Source organism: Primulina tabacum, chromosome 3 (assembly GCF_025594145.1).
Source record: "Primulina tabacum isolate GXHZ01 chromosome 3, ASM2559414v2, whole genome shotgun sequence".
NCBI classification, from domain to species: Eukaryota; Viridiplantae; Streptophyta; class Magnoliopsida; order Lamiales; family Gesneriaceae; genus Primulina; species Primulina tabacum.
Window position 1 is genome coordinate 28,007,011 of NC_134552.1, and position 22,572 is coordinate 28,029,582.

Consider the following 22,572-nt stretch of genomic DNA (forward strand, 5'->3'; position numbering starts at 1 on the left):
CTGGGCTGTAATTTTCTACCACCCGAGCGCTAGCCTTTCTGCTAGTTTCTTCTTGGCTTGCGAACTTTGCTCCAGATTCGGTTTTCCGGTCATTTTTCCTGCAAATTTGTCACACACGAGTGAGGCATGATCAAATGCAAATGTTTACTCTAAAATGAACAAAATGTAAATGAAATGTACGCATGCATAATGCAACAACACACAAACTAATGCAATAAAACATGTAAAAACCACGTCTATCAAAAGCCATCAACCTCTTCAGTTTTCAAAGAAAGATTCCTCCCCGCCTCTCCGGTTCACGTCCTGCGCGTAGTTCTTCGAGCTTTCAAACTTATAATCATCAAGGCACGTCATGTATCTTCTTTCTCGCATCATTCACGTTGTATATATGTTGATATGTGTGTTGTATATAGAATGCTCAGTCCTTGTATGATATCACGTTTTTTCATTCGGTTTTGGCATGAAACCGCATTTTTATGCTTACATCTAACGTTTTTCTTGATTTTATTCTAAGTAGCTGCCAATTTTATGTTTCTAACTAGCTGTATACGTCGTGGATTATGGTGTCAAGGGGCTGAATTCAGGTGAGGCTCGAGTTCTGGCATAGGCCGATCGAGTTTCTTGGGTTTGCGGCTTGGTTGCAAGTAGATTGGTTGTTGGGGCCGATCCGGCGGTGCAAGGGCCGATCCAAGCCATGGAACAGACCCTGGTGGGTCTGAGACATGGCCTAATAGGGCTCGAACTGTGCTGGATATAACCTCGAAGCCGAACGATCGAGAGGAGAATAGGTTGGCTCGGTTGGGGCTCTTTTGGGTAGTTTGCGAGTGCGTGCGTCGTGCGGTGTGCATCGGGATGAGGGCAGTGGCTAGGTCAGTCCAGGAGGGTCCTAAGGTGGTCTAGGAACTGTTGGTTCAAGGCTGGCTCGGGTTGGTTAGGAGTAGGGTAGATGGTGGCATAGAAGGGCTAGGATGTTTTTCTGTCGCAGGGTTAGCGCCACAGCGCTTGGTATTCAAACATGCAGCACTGCAGTGCTGATGCAGTGGAGCCTAGGCGCTAAGCAAACACCGCAGTGCCACAGTGTCAGCGCCTAGGCGCTGGTCCATGGTTTCAGGAGCTCTTAGTTTCAGTTATATTTCTTCGTTTGGGTATTAATATTTCGTTATGAACGAGTTTAGTAAGCGTTAGATTATGTAATGCCCAAATTCAGTACGTGTATAACTCATGCATTCGTTTAATTATTAAATCATTTAATTAATTTTAAATGAGTTTTAGCCATGCATAATTTATGAAAATACATTATTTTAAATTATTCATGTTTATGTGATGCACGTTAAAATGTTTTACGAGTTTCATGTTTCAGGCGATTATCCGAGGCAGGATTGAGAAAAAGACTCGGTGACGATTTTTGGCAATTTCAAAAGATGGTATTTTATTTTAAGTCAAGGATGAGGCGTTTTAAATAATTTATTTAGTTTTAGCAATTTAAAGCCTTATTTATGTATTTAGTAATTTAAGAGTTTGGAACTTTTAAAATTAGTGTGTAAGCATTTTAAATGGGGAGTTTGATTAAATTAGTGTGTGTTAACTTTTGATTAGTATTTAATTTAGTTAATTTAGCACTAATTCCTCCTAATTAAAAACACACACACACGTTACACACACTCACACACACTTACACGTTTTTACACACACTAAAACACACAACACATCTACACATTCATGTTTTCAGATTTTTAAAGATAGGAAACCAAGGGTTCTCCATCTAAGAAGCAGCCGCCCCCTTCCCCTTTATTTTCCAGCAAGTTTTCGTCAATTTTATTTCAAGATAATCGAGCCACCATCGTTCCGGATTAACCTCGCTTCTTTCTCCGCTTCGGTATCGCCGTTTCGATAAAGTTTATCATCAAAAGGCACGTATAATCTCTCTTTTTTGCGTCGATCATGTCATAGTATGTGTTGCGTTGTTTTTATGCGTAAAATCCATGTATAATGTGTAGTAGTTTGAGCAGGAAATTTATCGATGCGTATTGAAATAGTTTTTAGATCTAAAATCCCGTTTTTCACTGTATTTTGAGTTACTGCGATTTTTCAATCGAGAATCTGAGATAGCTTTCAACACAAAAAATGTAAAGCTTTTTGATACCTTCGATTTGATATAAGATTCGAAATTTTTGGATAAAAATTGAGTGAGTTATGGCGTTTTTCGTGGGACTGCTCAAACTGTGTTTTCAGAAAATTATGATATTGATGCGTTCTTGAAGTTTATTTGTTGCAGGCTTCGTTGGGGATCGACGGGCGATCGTTGTTGCATCTAGGTATGATTATTATGATGTTGGGTTGGTATTTTGTATGTCGTTTAGTGTCGATAGGTACTCGAGCACCTTAGTAGTCGTAGGAATCGAGTTGGTGTCAATTACCACGTTTTTGAATTGTATGTGCCATAGTGTGAACATCGTTGCTTTGGATGTTGTACAAAATTGGTTTGATGTTATAGCATGCTAGGATCGGTCTCGGGGTATCGATTCATTGTCCGTGCATTCGAGTCTAGAAAGTTAAGCAAAACATGTACAAAAATTTTCGTAAGTTCGCGTTCACAGTAGGTACACGGACCCATACACGGACCCTGACACGGGGTCCGTGCCTTTGTTTCTTTCACGATGTCATCCATGCGAGCCTACACGGACCCCTAGATGGACCCTAGCATGGGGTCCGTGTCCTCACTTCTTCCCAATTTTCACTTTTGCGCACCTACACGGACCCTCACCCGGACCTCAGCACGGGGTCCGTGCCTTCCCTTTTCTTTACGAGTCATTCCACCGCACCCACACGGACCCGGAGCCGGACCTAGGCACGGGGTCCGTGTAATTGAGTTTTGGGGAATATTATGGTATGCTTTGAGGTTTGATGTCTTGGTTTAGTGCAATGTTTAACAATGTCGAGTCACGGGAATTTTAGAACGTCCTAAGGAAATGTATGAACTCGTGGGTAAGCTTGACTGTTACGTTTAAGTTACACCCGTTAAGCTTATGAATTCACGTTAGTATGTTGCAGCAATAACCCGGGTCGAAGTCCAACGAATCCCTCAACGCCAAGTAAGTATGTTGACGTGCAAGAAAATATTTTAAGTTTTTGAGGTATGCTAAATGTCTTGTGACCAAATTGAATGGGTTTGGAAATCGGTGAACGTGGCCGAGGACCTCTCCACCCCGTTAAATTATGAACGGGTTAGATCGTGGTTGGAAAGCGTTAAATTATGAATGGGGACCAACCAGCCCGTTAAATTATGAACGGGGATCTCATGTATGTGGCAGTGGATACGTCCCTGTCAGGCCAGTACTGTGGTTTGTCTGATCAGGCGTTTATTATGTACGAGTCACTTGCTTTGAAACATCCTCTACGCAAAATGAAGTCATGTATGTTTAAGTATGAACAAGTACGCAAGCATGTTTATGTAAGATTTTAAGTTATGGCACGTCTATGTATGTATGCAAGTTCAAGCTCATTTCAAATCCAAGCTTCAAGTATGTATGTTCTATTTTAAAGTTGCATGCGATTTTATTATGTATTACTTGTTATTCTCAGTTTATACGTGTTGAGTCTTTAGACTCACTAGACTTGATCGATGCAGGTGAGGATGTCTAGGAGGAGACAGGAGGTGGGGACCAAGGAGCAGGCTTGGACTGAGCGGGAGGCTACACCCGAGGACCGCCCACGTTATTTTAAGATTTTAAGCATGAAAATATTAATACTCTGATTTTACGTTTTGATACGAGATGTTTTGAGCAAGTTTTTCTTTTAGCAAAATTTTTATTGGTGAATGGATGATGTAGTGACGACCGTATTGATTTTATTTTCTTATTTAAGAAAATTTTTAATTTTTCCGCTAATTTTAAGTAGTAAAAAGTACAGTACGTCACAGTTGGTATCAGAGCGGTGTTCTTGTAAAGGGTTATGCCTTCTGCCAGTTGCAAGAAGCTCACGAAGTCACACCTCAAGTCTGTAAGTTTTAAAGTTTCAAATTCATGCTATGTAGTAAGCATTAAGTTCTGATTTCAGCATGTGCATATTTTCAAGTTGTAGTACGTGCATATGATGTCATTTATATCATGTCCATGCTTATTGGGTTTACGTGTTGGGTAAATTATTGGAACAGTATGCCTCCTAGACGTGTGGTTGACCGTGAAGCAAGGGACGAGGATAGAGAAGCTCGGGAGGAGAGGAGAGACGCTCCTCCACCTCCACCCCCACGTCCAGATATGCAGGCACAGATGCTTGCAGGTATGACGCAGTTCTTTGCGCAGTTTTCGGGGAACCAGGCTGCAGCGAATGCAGGGGCAAGGCCCAGACCAGAGGTGGTGTATGAGAGGTTCCAGAGGATGAATCCTAAGGAGTTTTCGGGATCTACTGACCCGATGGTGGCAGAGGGATGGATTAAGTCCATCGAAGTGATTTTTGACTACATGGAGCTGCAGGATGCAGACCGAGTCCGTTGTGCCATATTCCTTTTAGCAGGCGATGCCAGACGTTGGTGGGACAGTGCGTCAGTGGAAATTAATTTGCCGACTCTGTCTTGGACTGGATTCAAGGAAGCGTTCTTCGCCAAGTACTTCACTGAGGAAGTACGCTCCTGCCTGACCAGGGAATTTATGACACTGAGGCAGGGGGATAGCAGCGTGGCAGACTTTGTGAGAAAGTTTGAGAGGGGGTGTCATTTCGTACCCCTGATAGCTAATAATGCCCAGAGTAAGCTGAGGCATTTTATGGATGGTTTGAGGCCGATCTTGCGCCGTGATGTGAGGGTAGCTGGCCCTACTACATATGCAGTTGCCGTTTCTAGGGCTTTGGCGGCAGAACAAGACCAGCGGGACATTGAGGCAGACAGGCAGGGAAAAAGCTCCTATCAGGCTCCACCGCAGCAGCAACAGCATCAGAGGCCTCAGTTCAAGAAACCTTACCAGGGACAACCGGGAAAGAAACCCTATCAGGGACCGCCGAAAGGCAAGGGTCCTATCCAGCAGCAAGGGGCGCTTCAGAGGCCCGTTAATTTCCTAGTGTGTCAGAAATGCAATCGCCAGCATCCCGGTCAGTGCTTATGGGGATCCGGGAAATGTTTTAAATGTGGAGCTACGGACCACATGTTGAAAGAGTGCCCACACTGGAAGCAGCCAACCCAAGGGAGAGTATTCGCCATGCATGCCCAAGAGGCGAATCCAGACGCTATCCATTTGACTGGTAATTTATTTAATTCAGTACAGTATTGATTTCTTTGCCTTGCATGTTTACATTTAATTGGGAATACTAGTGTTTTAGTTGGAATTGTGGGTGTCTTTTGTTTTATGAGGTTTATGGTAGAATTTTTGGGATATAAGTTAGTTTGTTGTGCTAACGCATCTCAGGGAATATTTTCATAAAGAGATTAGCCACAACGGCACTGATAGATTTAGGAGCCACTCACTCTTTTATCTCGGAGACTTTTGCTAATCATCTGGACATTAAGTCCATTGGCCTAGACATGAATTTTTTGGTGACAGTCCCATCCGGGGAAGAGCTGTTAGCAACCAGCGTGATCAGAGATATCGATCTGGAATTGCAGGGCCATCTAGTGTATGCAGATTTGATTCTACTGCCGATGCCAGAGTTCGACATTATTTTGGGAATGGACTGGCTGACAAAGAACAAGGTTCTGATTGACTTCCAAAAAAGATCAGTATTGGTTAGGCCGCTGGGCATGGAACAATTCATATTTGAGCCAGCCAGATTGAGAAGTTTCCCTCGCATGATTTCGTGCATGCAAGCGAGGAGGCTGATTTCCAAGGGGTGTCAGGCCTTCTTGGCCAGTATTATTTCAGCACCTGATGTGCCCACTCCATCTTTATCCGACGTGCCAGTGGTCAGTGAATTCCCAGACGTCTTTCCTGATGACGTCACAGGTCTTCCACCAAAGAAAGAGGTGGAGTTTGCAATCGATCTTATGTCAGGCACTGTGCCAATCTCTAAGGCACCGTACCGATTAGCTCCAGCTGAAATGTTAGAACTCAAGCAGCAGATTCAGGAGCTTCTCGATGAGGAATTTATCTGCCCTAGTTGCTCGCCTTGGGGCGCACCAGTGCTTTATGTAAAGAAGAAGGATGGGAGTATGAGGCTGTGCATCGATTACCGAGAATTGAACAAGATAACGATAAAGAATAAGTACCCACTTCCTAGAATCGAGGACTTGTTTGATCAGTTGCAGGGAGCTACAGTGTTCTCTAAGATAGATCTTCGATCAGGGTATCACCAGTTGAAGGTTAAGGATGCAGACGTTCACAAGACGTCCTTCAGAACTAGGTATGGGCATTACGAGTTCTTAGTGATGCCGTTTGGACTGACGAATGCTCCAGCAATTTTCATGGACCTCATGAACCGAGTATTTCAGCCTTACCTTGATCAGTTCGTCATAGTATTCATTGACGATATTCTCATTTACTCGAAGAGCCATGAGGAGCATAGCCAGCATTTGAGGACAGTGTTGCAGGTTTTGCAGAGTCGCAAGTTGTTTGCGAAGTTCAGTAAGTGCGAATTTTGGTTGGAGAAAGTAGCATTTTTGGGGCATATAGTGTCTAGAAGTGGTATTGAAGTGGATCCAGCAAAGGTAGCAGCCGTTAAGGAATGGGTTGAGCCAAAGAATGCATCAGAGATCCGCAGTTTTCTGGGTTTAGCCGGTTACTACCGTAAGTTCATTCGGGGATTTTCATCCATAGCAGTGCCACTCACTTCACTAACCAAGAAGAATGCTAAATTCGTGTGGAGTGATGAATGTCAGAAGAGCTTTGATACTTTCAAGCAAGCTCTTATTTCGGCGCCAGTGCTAGCCATGCCGACAGGGCAGGGTGAATTTGTGCTTTATACCGATGCATCTAAGCTCGGATTAGGCGCAGTGTTGATGCAGCAAGGTCGGGTTATAGCTTATGCTTTCAGGCAGTTGAAAGTGCATGAGAAGAACTATCCGACGCATGATCTTGAATTAGCCGCAGTCGTCTTTGCGTTGAAGATTTGGAGACACTACTTGTATGGCGAGAAGTGTTAGATTTTCACTGATCACAAAAGTCTGAAATATTTCTTCACGCAGAAGGAGCTGAACATGAGGCAGAGACGGTGGTTGGAACTGGTGAAAGACTATGATTGCGAGATTAGCTACCATCCGGGAAAAGCCAATGTTGTGGCAGATGCCTTGAGCAGGAAAGTTGCAGTCATAGCTCAGTTATCAGTGCAGAGATCTCTTCAGTCTGAGATTCAGAGGATTGGTTTGGAAGTTTACCATAAGGGCAAAGCACCAAGGCTGTCTAATCCGACAGTCCAGTCTTCTCTGCTAGATTGTATCCGAACAGGCCAGTCTTCAGATGAGCAGTTGCAGAAATGGAGACTGAAGGATGAAGCCAAGGGGAGTCTACTGTACACAGTGTCAGATGGTATTTTGAGATACAGAGGTAGAATGTGGGTGCCTAGTGTTGATTCGATCAGACAGGATATTTTGACGGAGACACATGCATCTCCGTATTCTATTCACCCAGGATGTACCAAAATGTACAAAGACTTGCAGATTCTGTATTGGTGGCCGGGGATGAAGAGAGACATCCGCAGATTCGTATCAGAATGTCTTACTTGTCAGCAAGGGAAAGCTGAACATCAGAGGCCAGCGGGGATGCTTAAGCCACTCCCAATCCCAGAGTGGAAATGGGAGAACATCACGATGGACTTTTTCGTTGGATTGCCTAGATCAGTCAGAGGCTTTAATGCCATTTGGGTTATTGTGGATCGACTCACGAAGTCAGCGCACTTTTTGCTAGTGAAGACGACTTTCTCCATGACGCAGTACGCGGAGCTTTATATCAGGGAGATAGTCCGTTTACATGGGTTCCCAGTTTCGATTGTGTCCGACAGGGACCCGAGGTTTACGTCGTCCTTCTGGAAGAGCTTACATGCAGCCATGGGGACAAAGTTGCTGTTCAGTACAGCTTTTCACCCGCAGACAGATGGCCAGTCTGAGCGAGTGATTCAGATTTTAGAGGATTTGCTGAGAGCCTGTATGATTGATTTTCAGGGGACTTGGGAGTCTAAGATACCTCTAGTGGAGTTTACCTACAACAACAGTTTCCAATCATCTATAGGTATGGCTCCTTACGAGGCTTTGTATGGAAGAAAGTGCAGGTCACCAGTTCATTGGGATGAAGTTGGTGAGAGAGCAGATCTTGGTCCAGAGATAGTTCAGCAAACTGCAGATCTGGTGGTCAAGATTCGTGACAGAATGAAGACTTCCCAAAGCCGTCAGAAGAGCTATACTGATAAGAGGAGGAGATATCTCGAGTTTGCCGTTGGTGATCACGTATTCGTTAAGATAGCACCTATGAAGGGTGTAATGAGATTTGGGAAGAGAAGCAAGCTGAGTCCGAGATTAATTGGACCGTTCGAGATTCTGGACAGAGTTGGGACAGTAGCTTACCGTGTAGCCCTTCCGCCGAATCTGGCCGGGGTACACAATGTGTTCCACGTCTCTATGCTGAGGAAATATCTAGCCAATCCTTCGCATATTCTGAGCTATGAGCCGTTACAGCTTGCTCCAGACCTGTCGTATGAGAAGCGACCGATTCAAATCCTAGACAGACAGGAGCGCAGACTCCGGAACAAAGTGACTAAGCTAGTCAAAGTCCAGTGGCTTAACCAATCGGTGGAAGAGGCCACTTGGGAGTCAGAAGCGGACATGAGGATTCGCTACCCGGAGTTGTTTGGTAATATTTAATTTCGAGGACGAAATTTATATAAGTGGGGGAGGAACTGTAGTGCCCAAATTCAGTACGCGTATAACCAATGCATTTGTTTAATTATTAAATCGTTTAATTAATTTTAAATGAGTTTTAGCCATGCATAATTTATGAAAATACATTATTTTAAATTATTCATGTTTATGTGATGCACGTTAAAATATTTTACGAGTTTCATGTTTCAGGCGATTATCCGAGGCAGGATTGAGGAAAAGACCCGGTGATGATTTTTGGCAATTTCAAAAGATGGTATTTTATTTTAAGTCAAGGATGAGGCGTTTCAAATAATTTATTTAGTTTTAGCAATTTAAAGCCTTATTTATGTATTTAGTAATTTAAGAGTTTGGAACTTTTAAAATTAGTGTGTAAGCATTTTAAATGGGGAGTTTGATTAAATTAGTGTGTGTTAACTTTTGATTAGTATTTAATTTAGTTAATTTAGCACTAATTTCTCCTAATTAAAAACACACACACACGTTACACACACTCACACACACTTACACATTTTTACACACACTAAAACACACAACACATCTACACATTCATGTTTTCAGATTTTTAAAGATAGGAAACCAAGGGTTCTCCATCTAAGAAGCAGCCGCCACCTTCCCCTTTATTTTCCAGCAAGTTTTCGGCAACTTTATTTCAGGATAATCGAGCCACCATCGTTCCGGATCAACCTCGCTTCTTTCTCCGCTTCGGTATCGCCGTTTCGGTAAAGTTTATCATCAAAAGGCACGTATAATCTCTCTTTTCTGCGTCGATCATGTCATAGTATGTGTTGCGTTGTTTTTATGCATAAAATCCATGTATGATGTGTAGTAGTAGTTTGAGCGGGATATTTATCGATGCGTATTGAAATAGTTTTTAGATCTAAATCCCGTTTTTCACTGTATTTTGAGTTACTGTGATTTTTCAGTCGAGAATCTGAGATAGCTTTCAACACAAAAAATGTAGAACTTTTTGATACCTTCGATTTGATATAAGATTCGAAATTTTTGGATAAAAATTGAGTGAGTTATGGCGTTATTCGTGGGACTGCTCAAACTGCGTTTTCAGAAAATTATGATATTGATGCGTTCTTGAAGTTTATTTGTTGCAGGCTTCGTTGGGGATCGACGGGCGATCGTTGTTTCGTCTAGGTATGATTATTATGATGTTGGGTTGATATTTTGTATGTTGTTTAGTGTTGATAGGTACTCGAGCACCTTAGTAGTCGTAGGAATCGAGTTGGTGTCAATTACCACGTTTTTGAATTGTATGTGCCATAGTGTGAACATCGTTGCTTTGGATGTTGTACAAAATTGGTTTGATGTTATAGCATGCTAGGATGGGTCTCGAGGTGTCGATTCATAGTCCGTGCAATCGAGTCTCGAAATTTAAGCAAAACATGTACAAAAATTTTCGTAAGTTCGCGTTCACAGTAGGTACACGGACCCTTACACGGACCCTGACACGGGGTCCGTGCCTTTGTTTCTTTCACGGTGTCATCCTTGCGAGCCTACACGGACCCCTAGATGGACCCTAGCATGGGGTCCGTGTCCTCACTTCTTCCCAATTTTCACTTTTGCGCACCTACACGGACCCTCACCCGGACCTCAGCACGGGGTCCGTGCCTTCCCTTTTCTTTACGAGTCATTCCACCGCACCCACACGGACCCGGAGCCGGACCTAGGCACGGGGTCCGTGTAATTGAGTTTTGGGGAATATTATGGTATGCTTTGAGGTTTGATGTCTTGGTTTAGTGCAATGTTTAACAATGTCGAGTCACGGGAATTTTAGAACGTCCTAAGGAAATGTATGAACTCGTGGGTAAGCTTGACTGTTACGTTTAAGTTACACCCGTTAAGCTTATGAATTCACGTTAGTATGTTGCAGCAATGACCCCGGTCGAAGTCCAACGAATCCCTCAACGCCAAGTAAGTATGTTGACGTGCAATAAAATATTTTAAGTTTTTGAGGTATGCTAAATGTCTTGTGACCAAATTGAATGGGTTTGAAAGTCGGTGAACGTAGCCGAGGACCTCTCCACCCCGTTAAATTATGAACGGGTTAGATCGTGGTTGGAAAGCGTTAAATTATGAACGGAGACCAACCAGCCCGTTAAATTATGAACGGGGATCTCATGTATGTGGCAGTGGATACGTCCCTGTCAGGCCAGTACTGTGGTTTGTCTGATCAGGCGTTTATTATGTATGGGTCACTTGCTTTGAAACATCCTCTACGCAAAATGAAGTCATGTATGTTTAATTATGAACAAGTACGCAAGGTCGGGTTATAGCTTATGCTTTCAGGCAGTTGAAAGTGCATGAGAAGAACTATCCGACGCATGATCTTGAATTAGCCGCAGTCGTCTTTGCGTTGAAGATTTGGAGACACTACTTGTATGGCGAGAAGTGTTAGATTTTCACTGATCACAAAAGTCTGAAATATTTCTTCACGCAGAAGGAGCTGAACATGAGGCAGAGACGGTGGTTGGAACTGGTGAAAGACTATGATTGCGAGATTAGCTACCATCCGGGAAAAGCCAATGTTGTGGCAGATGCCTTGAGCAGGAAAGTTGCAGTCATAGCTCAGTTATCAGTGCAGAGATCTCTTCAGTCTGAGATTCAGAGGATTGGTTTGGAAGTTTACCATAAGGGCAAAGCACCAAGGCTGTCTAATCCGACAGTCCAGTCTTCTCTGCTAGATTGTATCCGAACAGGCCAGTCTTCAGATGAGCAGTTGCAGAAATGGAGACTGAAGGATGAAGCCAAGGGGAGTCTACTGTACACAGTGTCAGATGGTATTTTGAGATACAGAGGTAGAATGTGGGTGCCTAGTGTTGATTCGATCAGACAGGATATTTTGACGGAGACACATGCATCTCCGTATTCTATTCACCCAGGATGTACCAAAATGTACAAAGACTTGCAGATTCTGTATTGGTGGCCGGGGATGAAGAGAGACATCCGCAGATTCGTATCAGAATGTCTTACTTGTCAGCAAGGGAAAGCTGAACATCAGAGGCCAGCGGGGATGCTTAAGCCACTCCCAATCCCAGAGTGGAAATGGGAGAACATCACGATGGACTTTTTCGTTGGATTGCCTAGATCAGTCAGAGGCTTTAATGCCATTTGGGTTATTGTGGATCGACTCACGAAGTCAGCGCACTTTTTGCTAGTGAAGACGACTTTCTCCATGACGCAGTACGCGGAGCTTTATATCAGGGAGATAGTCCGTTTACATGGGTTCCCAGTTTCGATTGTGTCCGACAGGGACCCGAGGTTTACGTCGTCCTTCTGGAAGAGCTTACATGCAGCCATGGGGACAAAGTTGCTGTTCAGTACAGCTTTTCACCCGCAGACAGATGGCCAGTCTGAGCGAGTGATTCAGATTTTAGAGGATTTGCTGAGAGCCTGTATGATTGATTTTCAGGGGACTTGGGAGTCTAAGATACCTCTAGTGGAGTTTACCTACAACAACAGTTTCCAATCATCTATAGGTATGGCTCCTTACGAGGCTTTGTATGGAAGAAAGTGCAGGTCACCAGTTCATTGGGATGAAGTTGGTGAGAGAGCAGATCTTGGTCCAGAGATAGTTCAGCAAACTGCAGATCTGGTGGTCAAGATTCGTGACAGAATGAAGACTTCCCAAAGCCGTCAGAAGAGCTATACTGATAAGAGGAGGAGATATCTCGAGTTTGCCGTTGGTGATCACGTATTCGTTAAGATAGCACCTATGAAGGGTGTAATGAGATTTGGGAAGAGAAGCAAGCTGAGTCCGAGATTAATTGGACCGTTCGAGATTCTGGACAGAGTTGGGACAGTAGCTTACCGTGTAGCCCTTCCGCCGAATCTGGCCGGGGTACACAATGTGTTCCACGTCTCTATGCTGAGGAAATATCTAGCCAATCCTTCGCATATTCTGAGCTATGAGCCGTTACAGCTTGCTCCAGACCTGTCGTATGAGAAGCGACCGATTCAAATCCTAGACAGACAGGAGCGCAGACTCCGGAACAAAGTGACTAAGCTAGTCAAAGTCCAGTGGCTTAACCAATCGGTGGAAGAGGCCACTTGGGAGTCAGAAGCGGACATGAGGATTCGCTACCCGGAGTTGTTTGGTAAGATTTAATTTCGAGGACGAAATTTATATAAGTGGGGGAGGAACTGTAGTGCCCAAATTCAGTACGCGTATAACCAATGCATTTGTTTAATTATTAAATCGTTTAATTAATTTTAAATGAGTTTTAGCCATGCATAATTTATGAAAATACATTATTTTAAATTATTCATGTTTATGTGATGCACGTTAAAATATTTTACGAGTTTCATGTTTCAGGCGATTATCCGAGGCAGGATTGAGGAAAAGACCCGGTGATGATTTTTGGCAATTTCAAAAGATGGTATTTTATTTTAAGTCAAGGATGAGGCGTTTCAAATAATTTATTTAGTTTTAGCAATTTAAAGCCTTATTTATGTATTTAGTAATTTAAGAGTTTGGAACTTTTAAAATTAGTGTGTAAGCATTTTAAATGGGGAGTTTGATTAAATTAGTGTGTGTTAACTTTTGATTAGTATTTAATTTAGTTAATTTAGCACTAATTTCTCCTAATTAAAAACACACACACACGTTACACACACTCACACACACTTACACATTTTTACACACACTAAAACACACAACACATCTACACATTCATGTTTTCAGATTTTTAAAGATAGGAAACCAAGGGTTCTCCATCTAAGAAGCAGCCGCCACCTTCCCCTTTATTTTCCAGCAAGTTTTCGGCAACTTTATTTCAGGATAATCGAGCCACCATCGTTCCGGATCAACCTCGCTTCTTTCTCCGCTTCGGTATCGCCGTTTCGGTAAAGTTTATCATCAAAAGGCACGTATAATCTCTCTTTTCTGCGTCGATCATGTCATAGTATGTGTTGCGTTGTTTTTATGCATAAAATCCATGTATGATGTGTAGTAGTAGTTTGAGCGGGATATTTATCGATGCGTATTGAAATAGTTTTTAGATCTAAATCCCGTTTTTCACTGTATTTTGAGTTACTGTGATTTTTCAGTCGAGAATCTGAGATAGCTTTCAACACAAAAAATGTAGAACTTTTTGATACCTTCGATTTGATATAAGATTCGAAATTTTTGGATAAAAATTGAGTGAGTTATGGCGTTATTCGTGGGACTGCTCAAACTGCGTTTTCAGAAAATTATGATATTGATGCGTTCTTGAAGTTTATTTGTTGCAGGCTTCGTTGGGGATCGACGGGCGATCGTTGTTTCGTCTAGGTATGATTATTATGATGTTGGGTTGATATTTTGTATGTTGTTTAGTGTTGATAGGTACTCGAGCACCTTAGTAGTCGTAGGAATCGAGTTGGTGTCAATTACCACGTTTTTGAATTGTATGTGCCATAGTGTGAACATCGTTGCTTTGGATGTTGTACAAAATTGGTTTGATGTTATAGCATGCTAGGATGGGTCTCGAGGTGTCGATTCATAGTCCGTGCAATCGAGTCTCGAAATTTAAGCAAAACATGTACAAAAATTTTCGTAAGTTCGCGTTCACAGTAGGTACACGGACCCTTACACGGACCCTGACACGGGGTCCGTGCCTTTGTTTCTTTCACGGTGTCATCCTTGCGAGCCTACACGGACCCCTAGACGGACCCTAGCACGGGGTCCGTGTCCTCACTTCTTCCCAAGTTTCACTTTTGCGCACCTACACGGACCCTCACCCGGACCTCAGCACGGGGTCCGTGCCTTTCCTTTTCTTCACGAGTCATTCCACCTCACCCACACGGACCCGAAGCCGGACCTAGGCACGGGGTCCGTGTACTTGAGTTTTGGGGAATATTATGGTATGCTTTGAGGTTTGATGTCTTGGTTTAGTGCAATGTTTAACAATGTCGAGTCACGGGAATTTTAGAACGTCCTAAGGAAATGTATGAACTCGTGGGTAAGCTTGACTGTTACGTTTAAGTTACACCCGTTAAGCTTATGAATTCACGTTAGTATGTTGCAGCAATGACCCCGGTCGAAGTCCAACGAATCCCTCAACGCCAAGTAAGTATGTTGACGTGCAAGAAAATATTTTAAGTTTTTGAGGTATGCTAAATGTCTTGTGACCAAATTGAATGGGTTTGAAAGTCGGTGAACGTAGCCGAGGACCTCTCCACCCCGTTAAATTATGAACGGGTTAGATCGTGGTTGGAAAGCGTTAAATTATGAACGGAGACCAACCAGCCCGTTAAATTATGAACGGGGATCTCATGTATGTGGCAGTGGATACGTCCCTGTCAGGCCAGTACTGTGGTTTGTCTGATCAGGCGTTTATTATGTATGGGTCACTTGCTTTGAAACATCCTCTACGCAAAATGAAGTCATGTATGTTTAATTATGAACAAGTACGCAAGCATGTTGATGTAAGATTTTAAGTTATGGCACGTCTATGTATGTATGCAAGTTCAAGCTCATTTCAAATCCAAGCTTCAAGTATGTATGTTCTATTTTAAAGTTGCATGCGATTTTATTATGTATTACTTGCTATTCTCAGTTTATACGTGTTGAGTCTTTAGAGTCACTAGACTTGATCGATGCAGGTGAGGATGTCTAGGAGGAGACAGGAGTTGGGGACCAAGGAGCAGGCTTGGACTGAGCGGGAGGCTAGACCCGAGGACCGCCCACGTTATTTTAAGATTTTAAGCATGAAAATATTAATACTCTGATTTTACGTTTTGATACGAGATGTTTTGAGCAAGCTTTTCTTTTAGCAAAATTTTTATTGGTGAATGGATGATGTAGTGACGACCGTATTGATTTTATTTTCGTATTCAAGAAAATTTTTAATTTTTCTGCAAATTTTAAGTAGTAAAAAGTACGGTACATCACAGATTAGGTCATGTGAAGCTTGATTAGGAATCTTTGATTTATGATTTAAGCGTTGTCATCTTTGGGTTGAGTTAGTAGTCGTGGCAGTGCACTGAACATGAGTTTTGTATTTTAAATGTTCATGTTATCAAGTATATGACTTTTTATGTAATTATGAAAAAAATATGTTTCATGCTTGATTTTAAAAAAAAAATTTACGTATATGCATGATTTTATTATGTGATGATTATGGTGATATGTTTTGAAGGATGGGAGTTGGTTGTGACTAATACGATTACACGATGACATATAAGGCCAGGGCTCAGTGGAAGAGTAATGTTGTCGCTGACGTCCCCGTCGCTGGGTATCACGGTTACACGTAGATGGTCCATCGACTGAAATGATAATACGAAAGTCACAACTAATGAACGGAATTCAAATAAAAGAAACGAACACTTATATGATGATATGTTGAGATACGCTTTGACTCGTTTGCTTTATTATGTTTACGTTTACCCTTTTACGATCATGAAATGTATTTTTATTACAATAGTTTTCATTGTTTCATGTTATGTATATGTGTTATAATGTTACAGGTGTATCGAGTCTTTAGACTCACTAGGTATGAATGATGCAGGTGAACATATCGATGAGGAGACTGGAGATGCCAAAGACTGAGTAGACGGGGCTAGATGTACGTACGCTAAAGCGATGACCTTATTTCTTCAGCACATAACGTTTATGAGATAGGAGTGTATTGGATATTTTCATACCTTGTCTTTTATATTTTTATGGTCCGACATGAGTTAAGGAAATATTTTTAAACGCCGTAATTTTTCAGTATGGAATTTCTCTTATTTTAAAATGTGTGAGTTTCAGCAGTTATTGCATGCATGCTTGTAAATGCTCACTTTCGAGAATTAGTTTTGAAAAAAATAAAATAAAATTTCTAATAGTATTTTAAACTTCAGATGTTTAAATTATTGTCAGCTAGGTTCTCAGTAAGTCAATAGTGAGGACTGTGCTGAAATAGACTGAATGAAACTGTTTGAACAAAATGACTTATCAAAACTCACTGTGGTTATCAAATGAGAGCAAAGAAAGTAAAATGAAAAGTAAATTGGCACGAATTTATTTTTGGATGTTCAGATAATTCAATACTCCTACATTATCATTTCTTCATCCCAGAAGATCAGCCAATATCTTATTACGTGTGCTTGTTTTTATCGGTTTAGGTCGCATAATTTTTTTTCAAGAAAATACAATAGATGAATTAATTTAGTGACTTAGAGAGCATTAAAATCTTATCAAACTGATCTATTTATAGATTTCATCTGCAACAGTAACATTTTTAATTCATATATCTGTTTTCAAATTCAGACGCCGTTGTTGTCACGTCATCGTCTTTTTTGACATATCCTTATAAAGCGCGTAAATTCTGACATTCTATTTGAGAATCAATGACTGTTGGTAAGGAAAATTTTATATGATATTTCAACTAAACTCTGATTCTTAATCACTAAGTATAATGATATATATTCTTTAGTGAATGTTCGGATTAGATGACTGATCAACTGAAATAAACTATCAGCTATGTTCCATCACTTGTCCTTAGATCAGTCTGCCTATCAATATCTCTCTTACACTATAAGATTAGCTAGGTGGTCAGTTGGACTTCTTTGTAAAAAATTTGCTTGGTAATATCCACTTAAAAGTAGGGTTATAAAGGTAAATTTAATTTTGTTTAATCAGGTTAATTTTTGTAGAAAGATGAAGTTTAATTGTGATAACTATATATAGATATATGATCATAATCTACATGATTTTCTTTTTATAATTTATAACCATGATTATTAAAAAAAATCTGTAACTACCTATTTTATTCTCTTAATATTTTGACAATAATTTTTTGTATTGTTCTGAGAAATATAAATTAATGGATGATAAATAAAGAATCTAGTCTAGAATAAAGACACCAATGTCATTATGTCATGAAATTTTAGTTGGCTAGATAAAAATAATAACTCGCAGCTCACTTATATCTCATCTCATATGAAGTTTTTAAGTTTGACACAAAGGTCTCAGCCCGTAGCGATAAACGTAGCAACTCGCAGCAACTTATTTCTTATCTCACACCAATTTTTTGAGTTTGAAACAAGAGCTAGCGAACTTTATTGCTCTACTCCAATAAAAATAAATAAATAAATAGCATGTACAATAACATGAATTCCAGCAATCAATTCCTGCTTGATCAACTTTCCAATTATCCGGGGCTTCGTGCAATTATACCAGCAGACACATGGGCTTTCGGGCAAAATGGATCGTCGGCGCGGGATAAGGATTACCGCCCCGTAATCCCACCTTCAAATTGGCTGTGGCCATGCTCGTCTTCTTCCTTTCTGAGAAGTAGCCTGACGGCGTGACAGATCAAACGGAGACAAACAAGGATCCCGATTATAATCAGTGCTGAAAACACATAAGATTTCAGAGAAGTGGGCTTGCAGCCAAACAGAATTCCCAGACATGCCATTGGTGGATAAATCACTGGGATTGAACAAAAAAATTAAATGGGGTCGTTTTGATTGATCTTGGGTTTCAGAAATGATTTGTGGTGATTGATCAACACCAAGAAATGCATTAAGGCTAAAATTCGTACTTCTTTTGGTATTATATTTAAACTAAATTGGGTGAGCGGATATGTGTGTGTGTGTGTGTGTGTATAATTGATAAAAGTATGGAAAGGTTGAATGATATTGTACTAAAGAGGAGAGATAATTGCTAAAAAAAAAAAAAAGAAAGACACTTTTTTCATGTCTGCTTTGTTTCTTGTGGCAACTTGTGTTTGGGTTGCTCTCTTTGTGGGGAGGTGGACCGCAGCTTGATCGTTTCAGTTTTTTTAATTTGTGTAATTCAAATAATTATAAATCATAAAGTAAAACAAACACAAGCTTTTGATCATATATTCACCAATAATTTAAAAACAATCGAGTTGAATTTGAAATACTTAGTGTCGTTTAGTTTCTCAAAAAAAATATTGTTCAAATGTTCTGCGATATGGATTTCGATAAAAATATGTTAAATTTGGATAACTATCTTCGGTAGATCCATGCACTATGATGTCATTAGTAAATATCATGGACAAATATTGAAATTTGAAAATATAATATTAAACTCAGTTTTTTAATAGAAAAATTGACGACCGCTCCATTTAAACAATAAAATTTAAACAAAAATTTATATGAAATTGTATCACATATATAGATCTGTAAATATTATTATTTCATTACAGACATTAATCAATTGAACTCGTCTCACGATATAGATCCACAAGACCGCCACACAAAATACATACTCTAAAACTCATTGGGCTCCTATTTCTCGTTCATCTACCTTTTCTTTTCTTTTTTTATTATTATATTTAATAAATTAATTATTATTATTTATTATATTTTCTTATTAAATATTATTATTTGTTTCATTATAGCTATAAATCGAGGTTCAGTTGATCACATGATATGAATCTGATCGGGCGTGGCGTGCTAATGATTTGAAGGAGATTTAAGAAGCGTTATTATCTCAGACTTTCAAGCTTGATGGTGATTAATGATGAAGAATCAAACATACTCAAGCAATTGAAGGAGTTCAAAGAAGAATATAATGAAGAAGTGCCGAGCAACCAAACATGCAAGTGCAAAATGGCTCGAGAGATAGTAGTTGGCGCGCACCTGCACAACAGAATGCGTAGCCGCGCGCACTGGACAGAACCCTTGTGCACACCCGCGTGACCTAGCGCACACCAACGCCGGAAGTGGCGCACCCGCATGCCCTCTGTTGGCTGAAGATAGAACCCCGCGCGAGTTCATGCGCACATGTGCACCGCAATGCAGATTTTATATATGGAAACCCTATATTATGATTTTGGTTGTATTTTTTATATATATACACATTGTAAAACATTATCAACACAATAATTGAAAGAATACAAAAGATTTTTGAATTTTCTCTCAAAGTTTTTCAAAGCTTTGCATTATTTAAACAACAATCAAACTTATCAAATATTTATTCTTTATGACGTTTGTCGATTGTTTTCATACGGATTGTCAAAGACAAGTTCTTTGAAAGTTCATCTGAATCTCTATTGTTTCAGTCGTGAATATTAATTGCTAAGTTTTTATAGCTTAGAGGTGAATATCACAAATCGTTGTTTGTTTCAAAAGATCAGGACAACACATCATTATTTATTTAATCGAATGGAGAGCGTGACTTCGTTTTTGAGTGCGTTTGCTTTTCATGATTGGAGAATCGTATCATATACATATCTCATTGTTGAAAACCAGACTCTAAATTCTGGAGTTTGACAAACTGATCAACCAACTGATACGCACAATTATATTCAGCAACTGGACTTAACAACTGAAATCAGCAGATCTAATAAATAAAACTGATCAGTTGGAAATCGATCAGTTGATATATTCAGCCGTATGCTTTTAAGCTAACCATCCTTCAACTAAACATGTCTCGGGAAAGAACATTCAACCGACAAAGAGACATAGCAGACTGCAACTGAATATGAAACGCCGCACCTCAATCAATACAGCTTAGAACAACGCATTTCGGCTAAAGCAGTTAAGACGTCGCATTACAATAAATGAATCAAACAATGACCAAGGAATAATGAAGTGGCAATTAACGGATACAAAGATTCAAATATATCTCAAGTTACCGTTGGAAGGGAAGCTTATAAATATGACAGAAGAACAGCTGAATAAAAGAAGAAGAAGATCACTCTATTAAAAGCTTGCTGTTACTCTGCCAAAATCTTACCTCACTCTTACTTAGTTTATTCGTAGCAGTAAAGGCTACAATTTGAGCTCACTAGCACTTTGTAATAATCGTTAAATTCGATAGTGCTAAGATCAATTACGCACTGAGAACATTTTGTAATACTAAGAGTTTCAACTTTTGGCAGTGATAAGTCCAAACTGAAGTGGGTCAGTACAAATCTTGTAATCGATCAAAGTCTTTTAGTGGAAATCCTATCCTTGAGATAGAAGGGGTGACGTAGGAGTAATTGAAATCTCCGAACATCCAGAAACAATCCCTGTGTATTTTATTTCAGTTTTGTATTCTATCTTTCAGTCAGTTACTTTTCGCAACTACTTTAGTTTAACTGATTGTGATTGACCAGCAAGATTACGAGAATCAGTTTGTCACCAAACTGAACTCAACATTCGAAAAGATCAGTTTTAATTGTGAGTGTTTATTCAACCCCCCCTTCTAAACACTCTTGATATGTTAATCGATCATATCAAGTGGTATCAAAGTGTTTGAATCTTGTTCTTGAATATTTTTGATCTATAAACTTGATAGCATGACTTCATTCAACAAAATTCCTATGTTCTCCAGAGAAGAATTTGATGATTGGAAAATCAGAATGTAGGCTCATTTAGCTGCACAAGATAATGACATGTGGTATGTCATAACTGATGGACCCATGAAGATTCTAAAAACAAATACAGCAGTTGCCATAACAGAAGGGGTACCACAAAGAATAGAAAATCCCAGAGATGAACGGACAACTGAAGATAAAAGAAAAGCAAATCTTGATAATGTGGCTAAAGACATTCTGTACAAAACGCTGGACAAAGTAACCTTCAGCAAAATAAAGATGTGTAAGTCAGCCAAAGAAATTTTGGAAAAGCTGATCCAGCTGTGTGAAGAAAATGATCAAACCAAAGAAAATAAACTTTCTGTTGATGTTCAAAAGTTTGATAACATCAAAATGAAAGCAGGAGAATCAATGCACGAGTATGATGAAAGAGTAAGCAGTATCATCAATGAGTTAAATACGCTTGAAAAAGTGTATACTAACAAAGAGATTGCACTGAAGGTAATGAGAGGTCTTCACAAGGAATGGGAGGTCAAGACCATGGCAATGAGGGAGTCCAAAGATCTGAACCAGATTGAACTTCATGATCTGTTTGCTGATTTAAAGGCTTATGAATTTGAGCTGCAGACCAGAGAAGGAGAACCATCTACCCCTGCAGCCACAACTGCTCTAGTTGCTGTCAGAACAGAACCAATCAGTTCAGTCGAGAAATCTGTTGATCAGTTGAGCAGTGATGCTATGTCATTATTCATCAAAAAATTTGGAAGGTTCATGAGAAAGAATCAAGGAAACTTCCAGAAGCCATACCAAAGAAACAGCTCCAAAGATGAATCAAATGTCTGCTACAACTATGGCAAATCAGGTCACTTTATTGCTGATTGTCCTAAACCCAAGAAGGATAGTCAAGGCTCAACTGATAGAAGAAAGAAATCATATGAGCACAAAAGAAGACCCAAGGAAGATAAGAAGTCCTTCAGAAAGAAACATGAGGTATTCTTAGCTGAAGAAAACAAATCTAAATGGGCAGAAACTGACAGTGAGGAGTCAGAACCAGAAAGCTCATGCAGCTCTAGTGATGATGAGGAAGTCAAGTGCTTGATGGCTAATGATGCAGAAGAAGAATCATCTAGCCAACAGGTATTTGATTTCAGCTCAACTGATTTCACACGAGAAGAACTCATTCTAACACTACATGACATGGTAAATGAGTATCAAAAGCTTGCATCATCATTTGAAAAAATCAAAGCAAAGCAAACTGATCCCACAGACAATAAAACCAAAACTGATGAATCAGTTGATGGGTTGAGTCTAAAAAGGGAAATTGCTGAGTTAAAAGCAGAGAGAAACAAAAATCAGTCATTAATCCAGAAGTTGATTCTTGAAAACTCAAAACAGACTGAGCTCATTCAGTCTTGGAACAAGTCATCTACTGCACTGAATGAGATGCAGAATTCACAAAAATCGGTTTCTGATAAAACTTGTTTAGGGTTCAATACTCAAGGAGAAATGTATCCAAATGATACTCTA

The 22,572-nt window shown here is 40.2% G+C and overlaps 1 pseudogene; it reads left to right on the plus strand.

Annotated features, from left to right (window-relative positions):
* Positions 1-4,280: 4,280 nt before the first annotated feature.
* LOC142538633 (uncharacterized) overlaps positions 4,281-22,572 on the plus strand; it is a 56,308-nt pseudogene continuing 38,016 nt past the window's right edge.